This window comes from Phoenix dactylifera, unplaced genomic scaffold (genome assembly GCF_009389715.1).
Source record: "Phoenix dactylifera cultivar Barhee BC4 unplaced genomic scaffold, palm_55x_up_171113_PBpolish2nd_filt_p 001092F, whole genome shotgun sequence".
In the NCBI taxonomy this organism is placed as follows: Eukaryota; Viridiplantae; Streptophyta; class Magnoliopsida; order Arecales; family Arecaceae; genus Phoenix; species Phoenix dactylifera.
Genome location: NW_024068439.1, coordinates 33,032 through 59,359, shown reverse-complemented (window position 1 = coordinate 59,359; position 26,328 = coordinate 33,032). Strand labels below are relative to the sequence as shown.

Genomic DNA, 26,328 nt, shown 5'->3' with positions numbered 1-26,328 from the left:
AAGATATGATCATTTCAAGATTTCCATTCTTAATCTATTTGATTCAGGTCGCAAAACAAAAACACCCCTAAAAAATACTGAACACTTCAAACCCAAAGATGGGAATAGGTACGAATTATTTGGGCCCAACCTCAGCCTATCCGGAAATACTAATTAGTCCTTCTGAAAATATTTCTGATTTATGGGTGCTTTTAATTTTGGGAAAGAAAGTAAATACCTACACCCAAAACAATTTCGAAGAGCACATCCCCTGACCATTATTCCAATAAAAAATCCGTGAAGCAGGGTGCAACATGAGCTGCATCAATTGCAGTGTTCTACAGTGCAATGCCAATTAGGCTTCATTTTAGAGTTTTAAGTTGATAATCATATTTTATTGTTTTCCCCCTTAATTCTGAATAATAAATTTTGATATTTAAGAAAATTTAAACATGTGACTGGTTATTAAAAAATAAAAGTTCTACATCTATAATCTCTACACCAGCTTTGAATATTTTACACGCTGATTCTTATTGACGTATTTACTCGAAGGATTGTATAATATATCCAATCTACCAAAAAAACTAAAGTATAACAATAGGAAAATATGTAAGGTGATAAGAGAAGCAAAATGTGTATTTGAAAAATTCTTACACCAAGTAAAATTTTCTAAATTCAATGATTTCTGCAGCCTCTTATTAAAATTTCATTACATAACCAAACACCCATATCTTACATAACCATAATTCGGAATTTTAAAGAATAGATAATACAAGGGCATGCTTGGTTTTCTAGTACGTCCAAATGAAACCGGAGAATGGTGTCATTTTGATGACACAAAATTCATATTCAAACCCATTACATAATTGATAAAGATGCATGGAGGAAAGAATTTAATTGATTTTGGCTAACACTACAACTAAGGGTCATATAATTCAATTTCTTCCACTTAATAAGCACATTAGTTACACATTGTCAGCTTCTCAAGAAACCATCCCTACATCTTCCAACGAATAGCTACAAAACAGAGATTATCTGCCTGTGACTTTGGAAGAATGACACCTCTCAGCATTCCTCCTCGCCACAACAACCAACAAGTATACAGCCGACTGATCTCCCGAAGATGGTTTGTACCAAAAAAACGAAAAGGCAAAAAAAAGAAACAAAATGAAGATAGAAAACATGTTAGTGAAATATATCATTCACTGAATGTGGAAGCATTAGAGAAAAAGATTGTTCTACAACATGAAATATAAATCCTGGGGTCCAGACTGCTGCTAAAGAAAGAAAATGTTGGTGCTTCAGCTAAGGACCAGATATTTTAACATTATTCAGCATCATGCTATGGGGTGCCAGAGATGAGGATTCAGAAACATACCAAATGACCAAAGAGGATCACATTAAAAAATTGCAACCACTTTTCCACTCAATTTCATGTACTGTGCAACAGCCAGCCCTGAAAGTAAAGCATGAGAAATTTTATTCTTCTGAATAAAAAATAATAATAATGACCACTGAGCTTTAAGATTAAATGCTTAGAAGGTAGTGCAGGATCTCTTGCAAGAATCACAATCATAGCATTAAACACCGTGTGCATTTTTGTTAAAGCATGCAGTCTTTGTTATCGCTCACAGGATGATAGCTCAAGTCATAGTACGAAACATTTACTGCTGGGTATCCACACCTGAACGAAAGAAAGAAAAATATAATAAAAAGAAATGCGTGTTACTGTGATAAACAGAGCTAGAAATAAACAGTTTACCATGAAGAAGGAATTCATACAATAGATTTTTAATTCTTAATCACAACTGGGATGTTAGACAACTTTGTATACGCACAGGAGACAGAAACACTTGCTTGCTCCCACAAGCATAGAAATGCATTTGCCTAAGGAACGAAGACCTGAGATATTTGACAAGCATCCACCCTTCCTATATTTTTGGTCAGTTCTACAAATCCTTTGCTGACAGTTCCTACTAAAGGCGAAATGTTACATGTCCAACTTTCAAGAAAAACAGGCCAAGGTTTCAGCAAACATGTTTGAGACAAGGGATTGTCCACGTTTGGTCAGGGATTTAGGATCCAGGGTAGTTAGCACATACAGATAAAGGAGTCTTAGTAGGAGTTAGTTTTTAGCTTTTTTGTTATTAGGTATTGTTTTGCTTGTTTTTAGCCACTTTCTGCTGAAGTCATGTATAAAGTAGGAACAGTTGCATGCAATACACTGTGATGTGTTGATGAAACCCAAAAGACAACTGTTAGCTTGTCTTACTTGGAGTCGTGGTTTCCTTCGAGTACAACCATCCTGATCTTCTACTCTTCTTTCTCTTCCTTATCTATCCAAAATGAGGAAAGCTAAGAAGAAAAGCTCTCCACCAAAACAGCCCACTACGCGGTCACAGACCTATTACACGAGCTGTTACTTTAGCTCGCAATATTTTGTATCAGAGCCCGCATGAGGAGCAAAGTGGGGTCACTTGGAAAATTAAATGGATCTTTAGCTACTTGACAAGAAAGAGTATTGAAGGAAATGCAAGAAATGTTCGCTGCCATGAATGCTCGTTCGACCAACTCACCAACAACACGGTATGTGACCAAAGGGAGAGTTCATATAAACAGCCCTGGCATGGTAGCAGATGGGTTAATGGCAATGTGGGGGCAGCAGTGCAGAATTCAATTAATTCCTACCTTCAAGCTGGACTTTCCTCGTTTTCATAGCAATGATGACCCTACTAGCTAGATTTGCGGAGCTGACCAATTTTGTGTTCCATCAAACTCCAGAGGAAGAAAAGGTGCCATTAGTGTTGTAGTGCCCAGCCCTTTGGCTTGTGGGCCAGCCCAAAGAGGCCAAACCCAAGACTCCTCATGTGCGATGCATGTGAGGGAGGCAAGGAGGAAGAGTCCAACTGGGAGTCTTCTTCCTCCCCGATTGCGATCATGCTAGAAAATCTGGAGTTTAAGACGATCCAAAGACCGAATCTCGCCTACTTAAAACCACTTCATCCTCCTCCTCCTTTGTAGATCGATCAAAGAATAAGCCAAGGGAAAATCACCGAGATTTCAAGTTATTCCCGAGTTTCTCCAAATTCATCGCCGGAAAGAGCCGCCGGGACCGCCTCGCCGAACCGAGGTGAGTGTCATCTGCCTTCTCTCCTTTTCCAAGGTTTATAGCCATTTTTTGCCCTGATATGAGCCAAGTAATTGCCGGAATTCAATTTGAAACAAGGGTGCTTTGGCATCCTTTCTTCTTCTTCCGAGTTTCCATCACAGCTGGCCCTCAAGTTTGGCCAAATTTTTCGGCTATCTAGACCCTTGAGAACGTCTATGGCCATTGATCTGTAGAATTGGACCATGATCTAGGGCCGAGATTGATCATCCCCTTCTCTTCGCTTTCTTCCTCTCTTCTTTCCTTCTTCGACCGGCCACCGTCGCCGATGGTGCTGTAGCTAAAGGCCCCCCACAGTCGTCGTTGCCCGGACTTGGGCCGCCATGGCAGCCGCCACCCTGACTCGAGGAAGGTGAGGACAGGCTCTCCCCAGTTTTGGGAACAAAGAAGAGAGGCCTCTCTCTCTTCTCTCTCTCCTCTCTCTCCTCTCTTCTCTCTTGGTTCTCTTCATTTCTCTCTTTTCACATGGCTTGATGGACCCAGCAAGAGGGGTCCCAGATGTTTCCATTTGTGACTTAGATTAACCAAACTAGAGGATCCTGGTCTAGTGTTGTTGCAACCACCTGTTGCACTAGCTTTAGCCCGACCATCACCAAGTACCGTTGGACTCTATCATCATGAATCCCTATTGAGTTACCTGTACCATGGTCTGATTCTTGTTTCATGATTTGAATGGTTGGATTGGGCCCAGAGCCAAACCGACACGGAATCGTACCTAGTCAACCCTATCCTTCCTTCACCCCGACCTTTGTTAGCTACCATTAAACCCATAATTGATAACCCCAGACTTTGTTATCCTATTCTTGATTGGATATGTGATTCTTGATCAGATAAATTGAGTTATGTTGTGCTGACCAATTCGAACCAATTAGGCGCTGTCATCTAGCTTAGCCTCGTATATCTTCCTATACGAATTTATTTTCATAGTTGCCCTACTTTGTATGGGGCTGCAGTCATCCGGACAGAAGAGGCCCAATGAGATCTTGTACTCTAGTTCTAAATCGAGATAAAGTACTAACCTTTTATTATATTTAATTTTTAAGTAAAAGAAAAATAGAGAATATGGGATAATTCAAATATTAGAACCTCTAAAATTAGGTAATTGCTGAATAATTGATTCATTAATTATGGCAAGTGATTGATACGAAAAAAGTTTGGTTTATATTGATATTAAATAAACTGGAACATGTTAGGTTGTGGATTGGGTATATTGCAGCTACGTTAGATTGCGATAGAAGTAAAATGCTCTATACTTGCGCTCACCAAATATATATATATAATATATATATATATATATATATTATATTATATATATATATTTGTGTTCATACTGTTGGATTTGCATCGTGAGATTTGCATTCGATTGATTTAGTTTGGCATGTGAAGATATGTTTTATATGATTTTCAGTACAAATATACTTATATGGTTATTATATGTATCAAATATTAAAAACATGATTATATGTGAACAAGATAACTTGATTTTGAGATAAATGCACTGTGCAAGTGAAAATTGATTTAACAAGAATAGACATGTAAATCAGACGAGAGCAAGATATGGTAGAACTAACCTCGTCATAGGCTAGCCTCTCAAGAGGCTTTTGTCGTGCATAGCCATTCACCGGGCTTACGCCGTGGGATAGTGTACATGGCTTACACATGGGATTAGCCTCCATAAGCTTATGTGTATGTGATAGCCTCCACGAGCTTACGTGTGGAGATAGCGTCCATCGGCTTATGCATGGTAATAGCATCCATGGGCTTACGCATGGAATAGTCTCACGAGCTTATGCGTAGGATAGTGTCCACGGGGCTTACGCATGGGATAGTCTCTACGAGCTTATGCGTGGAATGTTTGTCGGTCTTGGACAAGGTCATGATCTTGGTTAATCCAAAGCCAGAAAATAATTGATATGAAACCAGAAAATCAAGTTAATGAGAAGCGGATGACATGACATAAGAATTTTTTGTTGAACAATTAGTTACATTTGAGATATATATACGTATATATATGCTCCTTTGATGAGATGATAATGAGAACTTATGTGCATGTTATTTGGATAAACTTCTAAGTATTGATATGATATTCATTTAATCTATTATTGCTAATTGATTATTTTCTTATTACTTATGATGTAGCTATTCGGAATTCTTATTTGGCTGTAAAGATCACAACTCCTTTTCATTTTTCTTTTCAGAATTGCAGGTGGCAAATGTTTTAATACTTGGCTATGGTTGAGATTGCAGGAGAAAGGAACGAATAGATAAAGCATCACTGATACTGGTTGGATAATTAAATTTTGTAATTGGACTAGTTTTGTGTTCGTTATGAATTGAGATTATTTTTGTTCAAGGATATTGAGGTTGTGATAAATTTTCAGGCCTTGCTCTAGGGAGTGTGCGGTTGTGTCATGTGTCCGACCCAGGTGTTAGATTCAGGGCGTGACAAGTGTTCTTTGTTCTGGAGGGTGGTGCCAAATGTGGCTTCAATTATTAAAGAAGGAAACCCCCAACATCACATGGGAGAATTTCAAGCAAGGACTTCATGTCAACTATGGTCTATCTCAATTTGAAAATTTTTTGGTGCTCTAACAAAGCTACAACAAACTGGTTCGGTAAGAGATTACCAAACATAGTTTGAAAAGTTATTGATAAGAGCAGGTAGATTAAGTCCCTCCCAACAAGGTGGTTGTTTCATAAGTGGCTTGAAGGAGTGCATAAAAACTGATGTTCAAGCTTGCAAGCCAACAACGCTTTCAGCGGCAATTGGTTTGGCAAGGCTGTACAAGGCATGTGCCCATTCCACAAAACGTGCAAATCAAATGGAGATGAAGTCAATAGCCGATAGAATAGTGGTGCATAATTGTAATCCATTACCAATCAAAAAGCTGAGTCCTGCTGAGTTAAAAGAAAGATGAGAAAAGGGACTATGCTTTAATTGCAATGAGAAATTTGGTCCTAGGCATAGATTTAAAAAATTATTTCTTGTTGAGGGCAGCTGGTCTGATGAAGAAGACATCTATAACACTAATGACAACTGCAAAGAAAACCTTGAATAAATGCCAGAAATCTCCATCCATGCTATTAATGGTGTACGAGCTCCCCAAGCTATGAAGGTGCAATGAAGAATGGGTCAACACCAAATCTCAATTTTGGTGGATTCTAGGAGCACTCATAATTTCTTAAACCATAAGGTTGCCAAAAAGTTGGAAATCACTGCTAGCACACCAGGCAAGTTTGAAGTAGCAGTAGCAAATGGAGAAAAGCTTACAAGTTCCAGCCATTGTAAAGTATGTATGATGGTGCAAAAGGTTCCAATTACTGTTGATTTTTATTTGCTTCCTTTAGTTGGTTGTGAAGCAGTTTTAGGTACCCAGTAATTAAGTACATTAGGACCTATTGTTTGGGATTTTTCTAAATTGCAAATGAAATTTAATGTTGCTGAGAAGGATGTTGTTTTGAAAGGATTGGCAGCCCCAGGAGACAAGGCAGTGGATGAACAGGATATTCCAAGAGCTACATCGGAGAAAAGATGGGGTTGTTATTCAAAATTTTTCTCTTAATTTACAAGGTCAGCATGTCGGCTCCACTCCTAAATTTAATTCTCGGTTAGAAGAAGTTCCACAATCTTTTGAAGATGTCTTTCAAGAACCACATGGGTTACCACCTCCGAGATCTCGCAACCACAAAATTCCTCTCAAGCAAGGCAGTGAACCAATTTATGTGAAGCCATACAGGTACCCTTTCAAAAGAATGAAATTGAGAGATTGGTGGCTAATTTGTTAGTTTCAGGAGTGATCCGTCCAAGTCGTAGTCCATATTCTTCTCCAGCGTTACTTCTCAAGAAGCATGATGGTTCATGGAGACTTTGTATAGACTATAGAGCTTTGAATCAAAATACAATCAAAGATAGATTTCCCATTCCCGTCATAGATGAGTTATTCGATGAGATTCATGGAACAAGGTTCTTCACTGAATTGGACTTGCGCTCGGGATATCATCAAATCAGGATGCACCCAGATGACATCTCCAAGACAGCATTCAGGACGCACTAAGGGCACTATGAATTCCTGTGATGCCTTTTGGTCTCACCAATGCACCAATCCGCCTTCCAGTCTGATGAATGAAGCATTCAAAAATTATTTACCTATGTTCATTTTAATCTTTTTGATGATATTTTAATTTACAGCAAGTCCTGGATTGATGACCTGATGCATGTCAAGATTACATTATCTTGAGGACTCACAAGTTATTTGTAAAAAAGGAAAAATGTGCATTTGGACAGGAAAAGGTAAAATATGCGGGATATGTGATATCTTGTCATGGTCTTACTGTTGATCCTGACAAGATTGCTTCAACGTTAGAGTGGCCAAAGCCAACCACAGTACAAGGCTTGCTTGGTTTTGGGGCTAACTGGTTATTACAGAAAATTAATTAAATTAGAGGCAAGATTGTGGAGCCACTAACACAAATGTTGAAGAAGGGATGCTTTAGATGGATCCCTAGAGCAGAAGATCATTCGAGCAACTTAAGAAGGCAATGACATAAAAACCCATCTTAGTTCTGCCAGATGTTGAAAAGCCTTTCATTGTCGAATGTGATGCATGCTGGATCGGAGTTGATGGGGTTCTCGTGCAATAATAATGTCCAATAGCTTTTACTAGTCAAGTCTTGCAAGGTAAAATATATTTTTATCTACTTATGAAAAAGAAATGTTTGCTTTGGTGCTTGCAGTGAGAAAATGGAGGCCCTACTTGCTTGGACGTAAATTCATAGTGCAGACTGATCAAAGGAGTTTGAAGCATCTATGGGAGCAAAAAATCACAACTGCTGTTCAAGAAAAGTGGTTTGCAAAATTAATGCGGTAGGACTTCAAAATTGAGTACAAAAAGGGAAAGGAAAATTTGGAAGCAGATGCACTTTCTAGAAGAGACGAGAAAGGAGAAATTGCAGCCATATCAAGTCCTGTCCCTAGCTGGTTGGAACCAATCATGCAAGAAGTGAGATAATTCTACCTTGCAGCACCTGGTGAAGTTATGCCAATAAGGAGAAGCAGTGGGACCAAGGAGTATAGGGAAGGTATCCTCTATTTCAAAAACTGTATTTATTGTTACCTGACTCAACTTTGGTTCCTGTTATTACGGAAGAAATGCACACCAGCACTCATGAAGGATACCAAAAAACTTCGCAAAGGAACATGGTGTAGACCAAGTCCGGGAAGCAGTCTTCAGTGGATACGATGTACTCACGTTGCAATTTTGAATCAGGAACAGAAGAAGAGGGAGAAGAGAAGGAGGAGGAAGAAAAGAAGGAGAAGAGAAGGAGAAAGAGAGGAGAGGAGACGTGGGGAAGAAAATTGTTAATCTTTCATTAAACCCTAATCATGAAAAGAGGCCCCTATATATAGGGCCAAAATACAAAATTTGCATAAATCGCCTTACACAGAAATAAATCCTAATAAACCCACAAATAACACAAATAACCCACAAATAAGCCCTAAAATGCAAATAAGCCCAGAAATAAAAATAGACAAATAAATATGCAAATAAAATGGGTCTGACTCAATCTGGGGGCTCAGGATCATCTGGATGAAGGGCTCTGATGTCCCCATCAACTCCTCCCGGGTGAAAAAAAACTCGACCCCGTCGAGTAACAGGTCTGTCCGGCTGTCGTACTGCTCCAGAAGATCGGGGTCAAGGTGCTGCAACTGTGCTCTGGAAATCCACGTCACATCAGACTTTGGTCGACCTTTCCACCGAACAAGGTAACGTGTAACCACTGTTCCTGGTTGAAATAACCTGCTCATCCAATATATGTTCATTTGTTCTCTGTCGGAAAGTAGACGGCTAGAGTCGTTCGCTCGTGGCTTCTCAAGCAATGGAGACGTGTTGGATGCAGCGCAGAAACTCAGTGGTGTTGATTGCTGAACTAGACTGTTGCACGATTGAAGTGGAGCCGAGGAAAGATGACCGGCTAGCGGTTGAAGTTGTGGAGAGGAGATGCTACTGGCGCACAAGTGATAAAGAGCCTACTGAAGTTTGATGTGGGGACTGGTTGACCTTGGGTCCTCTGGAAGGGACTTCAGGCGGGCCTGTTGCGGCCCGCGGGTAGAGGGGACTGGGGGTTGGGCCCGAAGGGCCTGCGGCTTGATGGTCCCGAGGGCCTTGTCTGCGGGTCAAGGAGGGGGAAAGGGGTTCCAATGGGGTGAATGGGGATTTGGGTTCTAAGGAGGGGCGATGGCGTGAGGAGGATGGAGGAGCGCGTTGCAGCGGCGACGGTGGCGGATGGCGTAGTGGCGGCGAAGGGAGGGCGGAAGCTTCGGCGACGTTGATGGTGAAGGCCGAGGGCGGTGGCCGCAGTCGGGGAAGCGCTGCGGTGGAGGTCTCGGACGATGGCGGAAGGCGACGGCTGGCGGCGGACGATGGGGCGGCAAACCGCGGCGGAAGATGGAAGCGCCGACGTCGGAAACGGCACTGTGGTGGAGGCGGAAGCGGCGTGCGGTCAGGGGAAGAGGGGCGGCGGAGGGTTCGGCGGGGAACTCAGGGCGGAGCGGCACCGGCGGACGCGGCGGTGGCACCGGTGGACGCGCGGTGACCTCGGCGGCGACGGGAGGCGGCTCGGCTTGGGCGGCGCGGCTGGAACCGAGCGGCAGAGTGGCGGTGGCGCGACGGCGGAGGAGCGACAACTGCCACGGCTCGGGAAGACGAAGAGGTAACTTTTTTTTTTTTTAAAACCTTGGTTCCTGTCGGATTCGGATTGTCGGGCGTGACCCGCTCTGATAACCCGTTAGTCCTCACGTGCAAGGCACGTGATTTTTTTTTTTTTTTTTGGGAACCGGGCTAACGGGTTACGAGTTAACGGGCTCGGTACTTACCCGTTAGGGCTTTCTTCAACCTCCCTATGGCTTCGGGCGGTCGTGCCGATAATCGTGGCGGCGGCTGCGGGCGGACGGAGAGCACAGCGGCGGCCGCGGGCTTGCGGCGACCGACCGCGGGCTTGCGGCGACCGACCGCGGGACTCCACGACGGCGGTCCCCTCTGCAGACACGACGCAGGCAGCCGGCCTCAGGCTTCCACGGGCGGCAACAGAGTGCCCGATGGTGGCGGAGCGCTCGGGGCGCGCGGCGACACTTCGGAGGAGGCGGCGCTCGGCCTGGCGTGGCGCGATGCAGCGGCGGTGGAGTGTGGGAGTGGTGGCCGCAAGCTTGGCGGCTGGCGGAACGGGGCCGTTGAACAGGCGTTTCCCCTCTGTCTCTGATGAGAACCAAGAGGAGGACGGACCTTCTCTCTTTTTTTGTTTTTTTTTTTCTCTGTGAAAACTGACAGAGGGGGGGGGTGAAAACCGAGAGAGAGAGTGCCTGGTGAAAACGAGAAAGAGGGAAGAAGGGACAATCGTGGCTTGGCAGCAGTGGCAAAGCCGAAGCTCTGATACCAAGTTGGTGTAGGACCAAGTCCGGGAAGGCAGTCTTCAGTGGATACGATGTACTCACGTGCAATTTTGAATCAGGAACAGAAGAAGAGGGAGAAGAGGAGGAAGAAAAGAAGGAGAAGAGAAGGAGAAAGAGAGGAGGAGGAGACGTGGGGAAGAAAATTGTTAATCTTTCATTTAACCCTAATCATGAAAAGAGGTCCCTATATATAGGGCCAAAATACAAAATTTGCATAAATCCCCTTACACAGAAATAAATCCTAATAAATCCACAAATAACACAAATAACCCACAAATAAGCCCTAAAATGCAAATAAGCCCAGAAATAAAAATAGACAAATAAATATGCAATAAAATGGGTCTGACTCAATCCGAGGGCTCAGGATCATCTGGATGAAGGCTCTGATGTCCCCATCAACTGAGATAGTACTCCATATCACTACAGGTTGGCATGTAATGATGACACTTGGTGATGATGCGAAATGCAGTGTCACTAATGAAACCCTAATAACTATAATGTAGGACCAAATTTGATGCAGGACAACCTACTAATGCAATCTATTATGATTTCAGAAATCAGCAAGTCTTCACAAAAATAACTTAAAATTTAAATGTTGCTGATTTTTACTTCGGTTATTCAGAATTAAGGATTAAGATTATTCAATTTAAGAAATTAGATTGCAATGAAGTAGTACAGTTGTTCTGATCCTAAATCAATCTGATCAAAGAATGTTGAGAAATTCCAGTTGCTAGGGTGTGCTAATTTAATATCTAGATTTTAAAAAGCGAATAGGATGGGTTTGAAAGTAGATGTTTTAGGTTTTGCAGTTTGACAGGAAAGTAAGTTTTCAAAATAGGACTGTCATGCAAGAGAACTAGAACATAATTAGATAAACAAGCCGAAGAAAAGTAGAAACCTATCACCTGTCGTGAAGTAGTCGACCAAAATCGTTTGCTCGTGGCTTCCCAAGCAGTGGAGACGATGACACAGTGCCGACACTCAGTGGGGGCTGATTGCTGAATCCGAGCTGTTCAGTTGAAATGGACACTAAAAGGATGCTGCTGTGGCCTGTAGTAGTTGTACAGTGTGAGCCTGAAAGGTCTGCAGGCCTGTGGCTGCAGTTGGCCCATGTAATGAAGAAAGGAGGGTGGAGTGGTATGGCCCTGTTGAAGAAGAGCTGTTGGGCCCTGAGTGCAAATGGAATCGGCGGCCCGCGAAGGTAAGGGCAAGCGGGGTCTGTGCAGTTGAAGAGAGGTGGGGCACGGCACGGTGGAACCGGCTTGGGGTTAGCAGCGCCGGCACAGGCGGAGCTCAGGCGGCTGTTTTCCGCCGTCCTACGCCGGAGATGGAGGCCGAGAAAAGGACGATGGCGGCGACGGCGTGTGGGCGGTGGTCGAACGGAAGGCGACGACAGAAGCGGTGGAGCACGGGCGCGGCGGCAGAAAAGGGATAGCAGCTGGGAGAGGATGCAGCGCTCTGCAAGGCTGCGGTCGGCCGCGGGGAAGGAGCGCTCGGAGTCCGAGGGCGCACGGGCGGGCGCGGGGCAGGTGGAGGCAGCGCTTGGCGACGGCGGCGGTGCGGCAGGGACCGGGCGGCGGATCGGCGTCGGCAGGGCGGCGCTGCGGCGAAGAAGAGGGCAGATGAACAGTTTATCTCTTTTCTTTTCTTTTCTTTTCTTTTTCCTTTTTTTTGCACGCACGTGCAGTCACGTGCACAGGTTTTTTTTCCTTTCTTTTTTCTTTTCTTTTTTTTTCCGGAACGGATCCGGGCTAGTGGGGCGGGCTAACGGGTCTGAGACTTACCCGTTGCCTCAACCTTCTTCAACCTCCCGACGGATTCGGGAGGTGGGGGTTCCGTTCCTCGCGGCGGCGGCTGCGGACGGGCTGCGGCGGGGCTCTGCGGCGACGGACAACGGCCGGAGAGGGATGGCCGGTCACGGTGGCGGCGAAGGCGGCTGCCGGCGGTGCAGGCGGAAGCGGGGTGGCGCTGCGATCGGTCTGCTCGTCGGCGGAATTCGGCGGCGGGGAGGCGGCGCGACGCGGAGGTGGAAAGGGGTTTTCCTGACCTCACTTCGAGGTGGTGGCCGCAGGTGGACTGCGGCGGCGAGCGGGAGTGATGGTGGTCGCGGGTGTGACAGGCAGTGGAGGCGAGCACGGGCGTGATGATGGTGGGAAGGGGAAAACCCGACGAAGGGGCTTTCCTTTCTCCTCTGGTGTGAACCGAGAGAGAAAGAGAGAGAGAGAGAGGAAGGAAGGGGTGGTGGGCCGTGGGAAGTCGATGGAGAAGCAGTGTCGGGGAGGCGGAGGCGGTGGGGTGAGGCTGCGCAGCGGGGTGGCGGTGGATTCAAGTGGCAGCAAGGGAGAAAGCCGCTGTTTAGGTACTGGGGCTTTGGCAGCAGGGCAAAACCAGCCTTGCTCTGATACCAAGTTGGTGTAGACCAAGTCCGGGAAGGCAGTCTTCAGTGGATACGATGTACTCACGTTGCAATTTTGAATCAGGAACAGAAGAAGAGGGAGAAGAGGAGGAGGAAGAAAAGAAGGAGAAGAAAGGAGAAAGAGAGGAGACGTGGGGAAGAAAATTGTTAATCTTTCATTAAACCCTAATCATGAAAAGAGGTCCCTATATATAGGGCCAAAATACAAAATTTGCATAAATCCCCTTACACAGAAATAAATCCAATAAACCCACAAATAACACAAATAACCCACAAATAAGCCCTAAAATGCAAATAAGCCCAGAAATAAAAATAGAAATAAATATGCAAATAAAATGGGTCTGACTCAATCCGGGGGCTCAGGATCATCTGGATGAAGGGCTCTGATGTTCCATCAGAACAGATATGTTTTCTATTGGAAGGGAATGAGAAAATGTACTACGAACTTTATTAGAAGTTGCAACACAAGTCAAAGACAAAAGTGGGAGAATCTCGATCCTGCTGACTTCTACAACCACTCCCTATTCCTCATCAGGTATGGACAGATATCTCAATTGATTTTATAGGACTCCCTAATTCTAAAGGAAAATCAGTCATCTTTGAGGTAGTAGATTGACTTTCAAAATGTGCACACTTTATTCCCATATCTCATCCTTTACATTGCTGCTGCCATAGTACAAATATTTTCTGAGCACATATTTAAATTTGTATGGCATGCCGAAAAGTATTGTATGTGATGGGAGATGCTACATTAACAATTGTTTTTAGGAAGGAGCTGTTCAAGTTGCAGGGGACAAGCTTCAATTTCAGCATATCTTATCACCCACAAACTGATGGAAAGTGAAGTAGTGAACTGGACTGTTGAAATGTATCTTAGATGCTTCACAAGTCATAAGCCAGCGAGTGGGTGCGTTGGCTTTCACGGGCAGAATTTTGCTACAACACCGAAGACTCCATAAGAAATAGTTTATTGTAGACAACCGCCTACACTATTATCCTATGTTCCTGGAACACCCAAGTGGAAGCAATTGATCAAGAAATTAAAGAATAGAGAAGCCAGTCATCAAAGAGTTGAGAAAGCAGCTAACCACTACCCAAGAGCATATTATAGGATTTATGATGCCAATCATACAGAAAGAAGCACCGACAATTGGAGATTTTGTTTACTTGAGATCGCAACCTTACTGACAAGCGACTGCAGCCCTTTCAAAAAAATTTGAAGCTGATCACCAAGATTTTATGGGCCCATTTGAATCATTCAGAAGGTGGGAAATGTGGCTTACAAATTAAAAGTTACCAGAAGGAATTGCAAAATACACCATGTTTCCTGTTCTTGGCTTAAAAAGAAAATAGGGTCCAATGTAGCAGTTCCAAAAATTCCTAGCTTAAAATTCAAGGAGACTCATTCCCATTCCACAAGCTATCCTGGACCGACGTTCAAGGAAAAACAGGGCCGTAGTATTGGTGCACTGGCAAGGTTTATCACCGGCAGATGATACTTGGGAGGATGCTGAAGATCTATGCCTGAGATTTCTGGATGTCACCCTTGAGGACGAGGGTGTTTCTAGGGCGGAGCGATGTTACATGTCCTACTTTCAGGAAAAAAACAGGCCAAGGTTTCAGCAACACGTTTAAGTCATGGGCTTGTCCGCGTTGGGGTCATAGATTGTGAGTCAGGGCAGCACATGACAAGGTCAAGGAGTCTTAGTAGGAGTTTGTTTTGGCCTTTTGTTATCATGCAATTGCTATTTTTGCTTGTTTTTAACCACTTTCTACTGAAGTTATGTATATAAATGGGAACAGTTGCATGAATAAATGATGCAAGAGCAGGAGGCCCGAGTCATCCTAGATGTGCATCATGTTTGGAAGGTCGCTTCGGTCTGCCCCAAAACACAGTGGGTCCAGTATTTTTACCACCTAGTTACATTGGGTTCAAGTGTTCCGGCGCCTAATTTAAATTGAGTCCTTAGCGTTGAAGAGTCCTATTTTATTGGAGTCCATGAGTCCTAGTTGACTAGGAGTCTTGAATTAAAGAGTTGGGTCCAACATTGGGTTGTATCCAATGTTAGATTGAGTCCATGTCTAGAATGGGTCAAGTCACATTGGGTTTAGTTGTTCCAACACCTAATTTAATTGAGTCCAAGGTGTTAAAGGATCTTGATTTGCTTTCAGAGTTGTGTGATGGAGTCCATGTGTCATGTAGGAAAAAGTCCTAAAAGAATTGGACTCTCTTCCCATGCGGCATGAAAAGTCCTCATTGAGTTGGGCTCTTGGTCATACGGCATGAAGAGTCCAAGCCAACTTAGACTCTATCCCATGCGCTAAGAGGAGATTCAATTTAGGTAGGAGTCTTAATTAGTAAGTTATTTGAATGAGTCAGTTGTTTGATTTAAATTAAAAGAATCCATGTTTAGTAGGAGGTCCATGTTTAGAAGGAATTTCTAAAATTTCTGGTTGTAAGAGTCTTTATTTTTCCAACCTCCTTCTCTATATAAAGGAGAGGTTGAAGAATAAAATTCAGAATTAATTTAAGTGAATTTTTTTAGAGTTTTTGAGAGCTTTGAGAGCCCTTCATGTAAGAAGAGAGCCTCTTCTCCTTCTTTGGTGGGACACCAAAAAGAGGTGAAGGAAGAAGGTGCGACTCCTCTTCCGCCTAGTTTGTGGATATTTAAGTGGATGTGAGACTCTTCCCTTAAACCTATACTTATTCTTTCTTAGAATCCTTCTTCCTTTAGAATTCCAAGACTCCATCCACGTTCAAGCTCCCCCCCCCCCCCCGGTTCAAACCCAAACTAATTTGGGGTCCCAAGCTAACTCCATCCGCCCTAGCCTTAGCCAATACAATTTTCAAAATTCAGCCCCCAACAATAGACCCAATTGACATCAATTAGCCACCTTCCCATCTTCTTCTTCCTCCCTTCTCCATCTAAGAACCCTAGCCCCATTGCCAAAGGGAAGAAAAAAAAAAGAGATCAGCCACCATCATCCCCAAATTTCAGCAACCTGGCCCATTCCGGACTACGTCAATTGGTATCAGAGCATCCCTTCCCATCTTGATCACGTTTCAGCATCCCTTTTTTTCCAAGCCGCAGCCACAATCAAGAGAAAAAATTTATTGCCACGCCCACCATCCCCTTCTTCATCTCCCGTCTACGTCAATAAAAGTGATGTGTGTGGTTAAAACCCAAAAGACAACTATTAGGTTGTCGTACTTGGAGTTGTGGTTTCCTTTTAAGTAAACCTGATGGAAAAAATATTGAATACCTCGACCTCGGACCAGATCGACCTCGGCAACCTCGGTACAAACTGAGGTAGGCGACTTCAGCCCCAACCAACGACCCAACCGACCGAGGTGAGCAACTTCACCTCCGACCAAAGAGCCAATTGACACGTGCGAACAGGGACTGACAGTCCTAACAATCGGCCGTCATGACAGCGACTGTCCATTGCAACAGCTCCGCATTCGGCGCGCGACAGTACCATATGCCACCCACGTCGTAGCCGTACCACCAGATGCCGTCTGGCGATTGGTGCACCCCGCGCCGACCCAGATAATGACAAAATCGACTCTCCCACATAAAAGGGCGATCCGAGGGACCTCAAGTACACAAGAATAAAGCAACACAATACGATACTTTTTTCTTCCACACTGTTACCACTCTATTCTGATTTCGGCATCGAAAGGATCCCCCACCGAAAACTCTCTGGCAAGCAGACTTCTTGCGGAGCCCGAAACCTACTCTGCTAGAATAGCCCGCCGCGCTTATAGTCAATGAGTAGTTCAACCTGCTCATTCAGCAGGTTTAGATACTGACCGCGGCAATTTAGGGCTTGCAGCAAGCAGCAGCACGGCAGAAATTGGTCCGGCCGGAATCTGGTTAACCCAGCCACCATTGCTAGTCGTCGGTGCACCGCATGCACCTGGTCAGCCACTACTCTTGAGGCCGAGACACGGAGTGGTCCCGCCAGAGTTGGCATACCCAATGGGTAGCCCTAATCAGGATGGAAAACAGCATACTACAAGCCCTCATTCCGACAAGGACTTTGCTTCGAGCTACTTGCCCTCCTAGCCACACAGAGCCTCCGCCCTAGCGAGACGCCGACCTCAATAGGAGAATCGAGATGGGCAGACAGATTCAGGGCCCTCCGGGGACAGGCTCCGAGGCGAACAACGACCTCAACTTCTCGGAGCTCCCCTTTACCAGGCACATCATGGAGGAACTGATCCCATTTCAGTTCAAGATGCCCCAAGTAAAGCCATATGACGGCATTGCGAATCTCTAGATCACCTAGAGAGCTTTCAATGCTCTCATGATGCTACACGAAGCCACTGATATCGTGCTTTGCGAGGCCCTCCCTGCAACCCTTCATAAGGTGGCTTGATTCTGGTTCTCAGAGCTTCGACCCAAATCTGCAAACTCTTTCGAGCACACTTCGCCTCTAGCCGGAGACAGCGTTGTGGTTCGAATGCACTGTTGGACATCAAACAGAAGAAGAAGGAGTCCTTTAGAGACTATGTTAGCCGCTTCAATGCGGCGACACTAGAAGTCCATGACGTAGATCAATCGATCGCAATATCCGCGATGAAGAGCAGCTTATGGCCGTCGCGCTTTCTCTTCTCCTTGGAGCAGCACTTCCCCACCGACTTCGCTGGAAATATTGGCGCGAGCAGACAAGTATGCCAATGCAGCAGAAGCTATGGCCTCTCATCACGAGTCTGCTAGCGAGAGATCTTCCAAAGGAGGCAAGAGAGGGCACGAGGAGCGAAGAGAGCCGAGAAGCACTTCACCTCAGCGCGAAAGAAGCTCACGACGACCCAAGAGCCCCTCTCGAAAGTTTGAAAGGTACACCCCTCTCATTGCACCGAGGACCTAGATCCTCATATAGATCGAAGGTCAAGGCTACCTGCACCCTCCGCATCGAATGACGACCCCGGCATTCAAGAGGGATTAGAAGTACTACCGCTTCCACTGGGACCACGGCCATGGTGGCCTGGCCCCCCACTTGTCGGCGGCCACGGTCAGCCGCAACCCCGACCAAACCGGTGACGACCGACGGTGATACAAAAAGGAAAGTGAAGACTGAAACAAGGCATCCCTGTTTGGCGTTTCCCCAACGATTTGCTGGATCTAATCATGGTGAACCATCCCAAAAGCGATGGAGAAGAAAAGGTGGAGATGGCGCCTTACATTGGTCCGGTGAGACACTCCGACGACCTTTCTCGGCGGAAGGATAGAAATATTACACAGGAAGAGAGGAGTTGAGTCAAACGATGTCTTACCAAATTTTTGGTGGATCTCAGAGGAGGATATCGAGGGCCTTTAAATAGGCACAATTTAAAGTTCGATTCACCCTGACATTCCCAGATTTTCAGCGGATAAGGGCACCAAAATAGGGAGGAAGACTCCCAGTCGGAGTTTTCTTCCCAATTTTCCCGACATGCGTGTTTCCCCACGTGCCGCGCACGTGAGGCGTCGTGGGATCGTGGGCCTGGCCACTCTGGGCCGGCCCACGAACGGGTTTGGTGAGTGAGGCAGCTCAAATCGGGCCTGGCCGCTCCGGGCCGGCCCACAAGCCCAATAAATTATAACAAAAAATCAATTTTTACACAAACAATAACCAAATATATATGCCAGTATTTGGTGTAGAAGATGCATGCATGTATTCTATCATCTACAACTGAATGCAAGAATATTTTGCCCAAAAAATGAAAAAGAATGCATGCGTATCAATTCACAATATGATGGTTAGTCATGAGCACGCACACAATGTTAAAAAGGCTTCAAATTCTATGTACGCTATAATAAACAATAAAGTAACTTCACACCAAATGGCAATCTGATCAAGAAAAAGTAAGGCACCTACTCTGATGGTGGCCGACAACAACCAGCCTCAATCGGGGTAAGTTCTGCCAACTTATACTCTTTCAGAGTCTGCATAGAATTGAGAAAAAGTAAGAGTAAGGATCTGATGTAAATCAAATATTAGAAAACGAGGAAGAATTGAAACAGACCTTGTATTTTTTTGGCCAAATTATTGCAGTCCTCGGTTTTCACAAGGCAACTCTTTAAGCGTCTCCAGTTTTTAGTATTGTTAAGCTCAATTAAGGTAACAAGCCAAATTAGTATAGTTACGAGAATATCTACTCAAACTAACATAGCTGAGAGAGCTAAGTGTTCATAAAAACAAAGAAGCCTAACCTGTTTAAGAACCAAGAACTATAATCTTGAAGATGATACTCTTTGTACCTGAAAAGATGATTATGTAAATTGACCGATTTAGCATCTCGACTAATATCATCTTCTATTAGAAATACGATCCTGGCTCCTCAGGTAATAATAAGCATCAACTTTGTTTGTATCTCTACTTCTAAATCATTCTTGAAGATTGTGTTCTCAGAATAGAAAATATACCAAATGTTGATGAGGATAAAATCAAAAATCAAATGATGGAAGAAAGGAAAGCAACAAAGTCAAGGGAAGGCTCCTGGTTATGACTATTAGTTAATTAACTCACATAATTCTAGAAGACAGATGTGAACCTCTTGCAAGAAAAAATGGATCCATGTTTAACCTTTGCAGTCCATATATCAAATAGACAAATATGAGAAACTTGACAGTTTTTAGGTAGAGTTGGAAGAATGCACAAAAATATTGGGGGCTAGAGGCAGCTTACAGATCCTCAATATTAGAATGATAAGAGGTCATCTCAAGGTTGCTCATGTTTCTCACATCAGCAGACTTAAGAAATGAAATTACTATAGTACTTCATGATTTGCAATCTTACCTCAGTCCAGCTTCAGCATGACCAGATCCATTATTTTGTTATGATAAACCTATTAAAGCAAAAGCAAAAATGTTTGAATGAGATTCCAAAATCTGTGAAACAGAAAATGTTTAAGAAAAAGAAAGGCATGCCAAATTTAGATAAAACAAAAAAATTGTTACAACTTGTTCATCCATAAAGCACTGATTTAGTACTTAAAAAAAAATAAAGCGCTGATTTAAACTTGTCCTATTGGTATGTCCCTGCATGATGAGTTCAGTTTTGAAGGTTTGATACCAATGGGAGCCCTTCGACCATAAGTCAAAATGTTGCAATTTAGACAACAAATTTAATAGGAGACATAGTAAACTAATGTTTCGAGAAAATAAACAACGTAGGAAATGAAGCAAACAACAAATTTTCGTGACTTGTCAAGTGGCCCCTGCTTTTGTCAATTTTAGTTGCCTACTTTGTGTCCCTGGGACTCAAAAGTGCTAAAAAGCTTGCTGTTGATGTACACATTGTATGAATTACTGGACTAAACTTAAGCCTGTCACAAGACTTTCAGGATTCTTTGGCACAAGATTTGCCCATTTGACTCATTGTAGGATGTTACAATTGGTGTTAAATGGTACTCACTAGGTAAAAATTGTAAGCAAGGTTTTAGATAACCAGTCAAAAAAATATTAAGATAAATCAGTAAATTCACATTTACATCTAAAGGCCAACAACCAATGGTCCCTAAGAGCAGTGTGATATATTGTCATTCATGATCAGAAGTTTTGTCCAACAATCAAGCATTAGCTAAAGAACCTGACAGTTCGATCCAGTCTGACCCAATTATAACCAATTCAACCCTACCCCATTCTGAGGGCACAAATTTTACTGGTTTGGTATGCCCCAAACCACTTGGTTCGATATGCCCCAAACCACTTGGTTCGGGATGGTTCAGCAGTCCTTGTTCCAAAGGACCAAAGCAACGTAACTTTTTTGTTGTTTCCTACTTGGGAGGTGAAACCCAAGTTATAAACAAATAATGCATGGTGGCTGGGGAGAATGAAAAATAGATTATGTTAAAGTCAAGTCAATAAGGATGCTTAGTGGTGATGACATCTCCATTATAAAGGTTTTCTTTCTTAAAACTACAATAGTTTGTACTATTATTTATTATGGTTCAGCACCTTAAAGGAATTAATCACTTACTAAACAGAAGTTCTGTTCCAAGCATTGTAAGCAATGCCTTTGAAAATTCGAGAAACCTTAAACCAAAACTAGAAAGGAGAGCTTCCAAAAGAGATTGTCCAAGGGATAACCTTGGACTAGAACTGCACTTCTACTAAAATGCCAACTCGAGAAAGATTGTGAATCATCCTCATGTTAGGAAGGGAAACTAGAATTTTGTTTCTATCCAGGTGCCAAGACTCTCAAGCAAGGTTGGTTGTACCAATACCGAAACCCATACCAGTTGGCCGGCGGTACAGTACAAGTACGAACCAGTGTTGTCCGTATCCTTTTTGAGGTGTACCGACATAGGGAAACCTGGGGAGGAACGGGGAGAGGGAGAAGGAGAGGAAAAGAGAGAGAGAGGGAGGGAGGGAGAGAGGAGGAGGGAGGGGGAAGAGAGAGACCGAGAGGGAGGGCTTTCAAGCCTCCATCTTATTGATGGCCGGGTCCCCCCTGTTTCAAAATAGGGGGCCCCAAATTGTTTTTGGGCTTCCTGAACAAAAGTCGGCAATTGATTTGCCAACTTCATTGCCCCCTATTTCAAAATGAAACCAAAATAGGTCGACGAGATAAGGACTCGAAGGCCCTCTCCCTCCCTTCCTCCCTCTACCCCTCTCCCTTCCTCCCTCTCCCCCTCTCCCCCTCTCCTCTCCCTCCCTCCCTCCCTCTTTCCCTCTCTCACCTTCTCCCTCTCATCCCTCGCCCGATTTTTTGAACCAAAGGGTGGAACCATGCTAGTCCACCCTTAGAACGGTTCCATACACCCCGTAACAGACAATTCGAGATGGTACCATGAACCTTGCTCTCAAGACCCACCAAAATCAGTTCTTCTAAACAGCATCACCTCAACCTTATTGAGACCCACTAGTCTACCTTCCATGTTAGTGTCACCCCAATCACTCCCAAACATATGTCCTTCCTTAAATGCCGCATCATATCTCCATCCAACTTCAGAAAACCCTTAGAGCTTGCTGGTTCAGTCTTATAAACTCTATGGAAGGAGCTCACCACGAGAGAAATGATTGCTGATGGAGGAGAAACAGGATTCTAAGAGCAAAAACACCGATATCCTATGTCCTACATAAATGGAATTTCACCCTGTTTCTACACTCCCTTCCGAAATGCCATATCTCACCATATCTAAAGTAGGTAGCAGTGGAGTTAATCGTGGAAGGAGCAATAGCTAACTTGCCCCCTTTAAAGTCCCCACTAACCCCCCAATATCCTGAATTAGTCCTTGAGAAACAGGCCCATTTCATGTCTAAAGCAGCACTAAAAGAAGAGTTGAGATTCTTAGTTCTCATCTATGTAGCCTCCACCGCATCCCCGTAGTATAGTTCTGGAACTCCAAACTTGGTCTGGTAGATTAATACGAAATGATATGATCAGTCCTATTTAGATAAATAAATAAATAAATAAAAATTGAGTGAAGCTTGATCATTTCGAGATGACTAGGATATCTTAGCGACCACTTTTGGATGGCTAACCTCCTTCAATACTTACTTTGTTCTGTAATGTGGAAAAGCAAATTATAGACTCATTTATGTAAAACCTCTTAGTCCATCTATAAGGGAACTTGGAGCTAAGGCATCCCAAATAAGCCTACCCAATCATATCTAGAGGGTATGAGGATCTTATCTATCCATCTTCTAAGGTTATGAAATACCCTTCTGAGTCTAATAACAATAGGAACTTCAAAATATATACCAAAATGAAAATGAAGAAACCCAACAAAGAGCCATTGTTCATTATCATTTGAGCAAGTCTTGGTCTTTTTTCAAGTGCAGACTCTCTCTTAAATTTTGGAAACTGGATCTTCAAAATGGAAAAGTTAACCATGCAAAAGAGTCATTGCATAATGAATAGAAGTATCAAAATCATCAATCCATCTGTTAAAGAAGAAAAAGAAAACTATTGTTTTTTGGACTTAGGTCTAGGTCCCAACCTGAACAGAATAGTGACTGTGATAATAGGACCAAAGTATGGCACATAGATTAGCTCATTAACCTCTATAGTGCTATGTGTGAGTTGAAAAATAGCATTCAGACTTCCAGTGGAAATTTTTTAAGACAAATGTAGGATGTTTTTTAGTATAAATCAAGATGTATACTGACAATGGAAAGTAAGCATCAAATAAGCATAGTAAAAGTGGGGATGACGAAAGTTCATGAATTGAAAATGGTTCGGTTAAGGAATTTGGAGCAATACTAATCAAGAATAATACAATAAAACCTTATGACATTGTCCGAACAAGTGATGCATGGGTACATATGATATATTTATCCAGTAATTGATTAGGTTTGAGAAGTTATAAAGAGGCAGTTGTGACCAAGAATGACTTGAATAGAAAAATTAAAGGGAGTCAAAAAAATCATTTATGATGCCAGACTACTGCAGATTAGCTAAAAGCTTCCATCTCTTTTCAAATAATTTCTAAACACAATTATAAGCAAGCTAGCTAGTCTAAGTACTAAAGAGATCACTGAAGTAGTATAATCAAGCATGCTAGTGGCATAATCACTCTGTAGTTTTAACTTTTCTACATGCTAGTCCATGTCACGAGTCAAAATGGAAGAGTTTTGCATGCTCACCATACCAAATCCTAGCAGGCACAACCATGGTATGTGCTACTTAAATTCTTGATATACCTTAATTTTAGCACAAGTTGGTTTTGAACAAGTTAACCATTAATGTTTACTAACATCTTATAAGTTTGTTGAATATTTCACTACCAATAATAAGTACATATTCAACTGTGAATAAATCAGTCTTCCTTCCTTGAAATTCCACCTGATCGACATTGAGTTAAAAGATGAAATTTAGATAAAGAGCATAAACAGAACCTTAACCAAAACAGAGGACAACAATTCACTGCATTAACATATGTTATTTTAATCCCTAGGAAAATTCAATCTACCAAATGTACAAACAATTAGTTATTAGAATAAGTCACATCTTTGTTGAGGTCTTAATTCCATGTGCAAACTTGATATAGGTCAAGTTTAATTTTCTATCTTGGGCAAGTGTTTCTTCCTCATAAGAAGAAAAAAAACTGATGGCAATTATTCCTGGAGAGTCCCTAGTGGATCTGATGCATGTCAAAGTTGATGATAGAAAAGAAGGTAGCCTTTCCTCTCCCTACTTCTTCACTTTGGCTTTGCTTGGTTTTTGGATTTTTCTTTATAGTTATGGAAATTGTTGAGAGCTATGGAATGGGGTTTATTTTTGGGAGTGGTTATACATTTAAGGTGGATTGTCAGAAAGAAGTAAAAGAGCTATATATTCTGTGAATTTCTATCAAATCAAGCATCGCATAAATGACACTCACAGTATTGGATTTCACAAAATCAATACTTACGCCAACACAGTGAACACCATAATTGCCACCAAAATCAAGCACAAAATCACAAGATACTGAATTTTTTATGTCAAGGTCACTTTATAATAGCATAGGAAAGAAAAAATAGCTTAAAATTTATAAAATTGTGATATATCAACAAACTGAAAAAGGATACCACCCACAGCAGTATGGTGACGTTCTTCCAAGCTCCAAGGAACCCAATCAAGGATCTAAAAGTTTGAAGAATACCCAAATAAAATACCAAAAGAGAGAAGCAAATTGTCAAGATAGATTTCTGTAGCATATGCATAAAATGCTTACATTAGAAGGATTAAAGCGCCAATACCCACGACAGGGAGCGTTAAGGTCTTTCGGCATGCATCATGGTGGATACTCATCCATATCCCAAAACAAATAACCGCTATTGCTAATATCTGTATGATCCCATTAAGAGTAAACCAACAAATTTATAGACCAATAGAAGAACTTGTAACAATTAATAAAAAGCAATAACATTAAAGTCACATGTTTTCCTACTTCCACAAATATGAAATAACAGTAAACAAAAATCCAAGTTGTGGAAAATCAGCCTAAGACCTCAATCCATCTTTCCCATTTGTCATTTCTTTTTCTTATATACAACGAGGTTTGAATTATGAGGACTTCAAGGGAAAAAAAATTTCAAGGATAACAGAATTTTTCCATTCTAAAATGTACAGTACATCAATGCAGAGGTATCTTGCGTTAAGGGTAAAACATCAAAAATATGTGTTATTTTTTCCTCCAAAGAACCAAAAAAAAATCACATGTAGAAAGGTGTAAAATAATATCACCTGGGCGGCACCTGAAACAAATCCATGTTTTGCATTTGCATCAAGGGGAAAGAACAGATGATAATTTTCCTTTTAGTAAAGAAGCACTACCAGAATCTTTAAAGAAATGACTAAACCCCAGATGGAACTTTTTTAAAAAAATAAAAGAAGTGAGTATGTTGGAAGAAGAGAGGACAAGAATCAAAAGAGGGAATCGAAGTAGCAAAATTACCTCTGCGAAAAACAAAAACAAAAAAAGATTAAAATTCATACAAGTGAACCAAAATGAGAGGAAAAAGATCCTGATATGCTCACCATGGTGAAAAAGTTGATCCACCTGACAACAAAGGTGCTCGTGCCGGTGCTCATCTTTGCTCTCCCCTTCTCCCCTCCCAAAAGCTTCGACTAAGAGAGAGAGCGAGAGAGAGAGAGAGAATTGGTGAAGGAAGGTGTCTTGAGGGACAAGGATAGGAGTTCGGACAGTGGGATATGTTTTTAAATCCTGGGCGAATAGATTTGGTGAAGGAAGGATGTCTTGAGAGGGACAAATGTCGGAGTTCGGACGGTGGGAGATGTTTTAAATCCTGGGAGAATCCAGCGGAATCAGCCTCGCTGCACCAGAGCAAACCGGTAACAAAAACGGGGGCCGTACCAGCTTGGGTTTCTTTACTTGTTTGTCTTTCCTAAATGGCCCAGGGTTCTTTTAGTCAGCAAGATCAAACCTTGTGTGTTTTTTTTTTCCTTTTTCTTTTTCAGTTTCTTTTGCTAAAAGTAAAAAATAATGATATATTCCAAAATTAGAAAGAGATTTCGTTTTTGGAAGCGTTTCAAGAGTTGTAGAAACGAAGCCAGTTGGGAAACCAGGAGAACAGGCCCAGTCCCACCACAGACCTAGTTAATTTTAATTAATTTCCTTAAAGGAAGATTTCCGCATCCAATTTCTGCTGTGAGCATAATTTTTCTCATATGACAGTGCCACTAAGGCCTTGAATCCTCATCTCAAGGCTCTCATATTCCAAGATTAGAAGCAATGTTATCGAAAAAATCACAAAAAAAAAGCTATGAATTGAAGAAATAAATATGCACCCTAGAAGCTAAATAAGTTCTTTCATCTGAACCAAGTCCCCATTTCTTAGGCCCAGGACATGTCCTCCATTGTTTGAACTTGGAGTCTCCCTA

General features: G+C 42.7%; 1 pseudogene; it reads right to left on the bottom strand.

Moving 5' to 3' along the window:
* Positions 1–711: 711 nt before the first annotated feature.
* Positions 712–25,794, bottom strand: LOC120107957 (annotated as a pseudogene).
* Between the last annotated feature and the right edge of the window lie 534 nt (positions 25,795–26,328).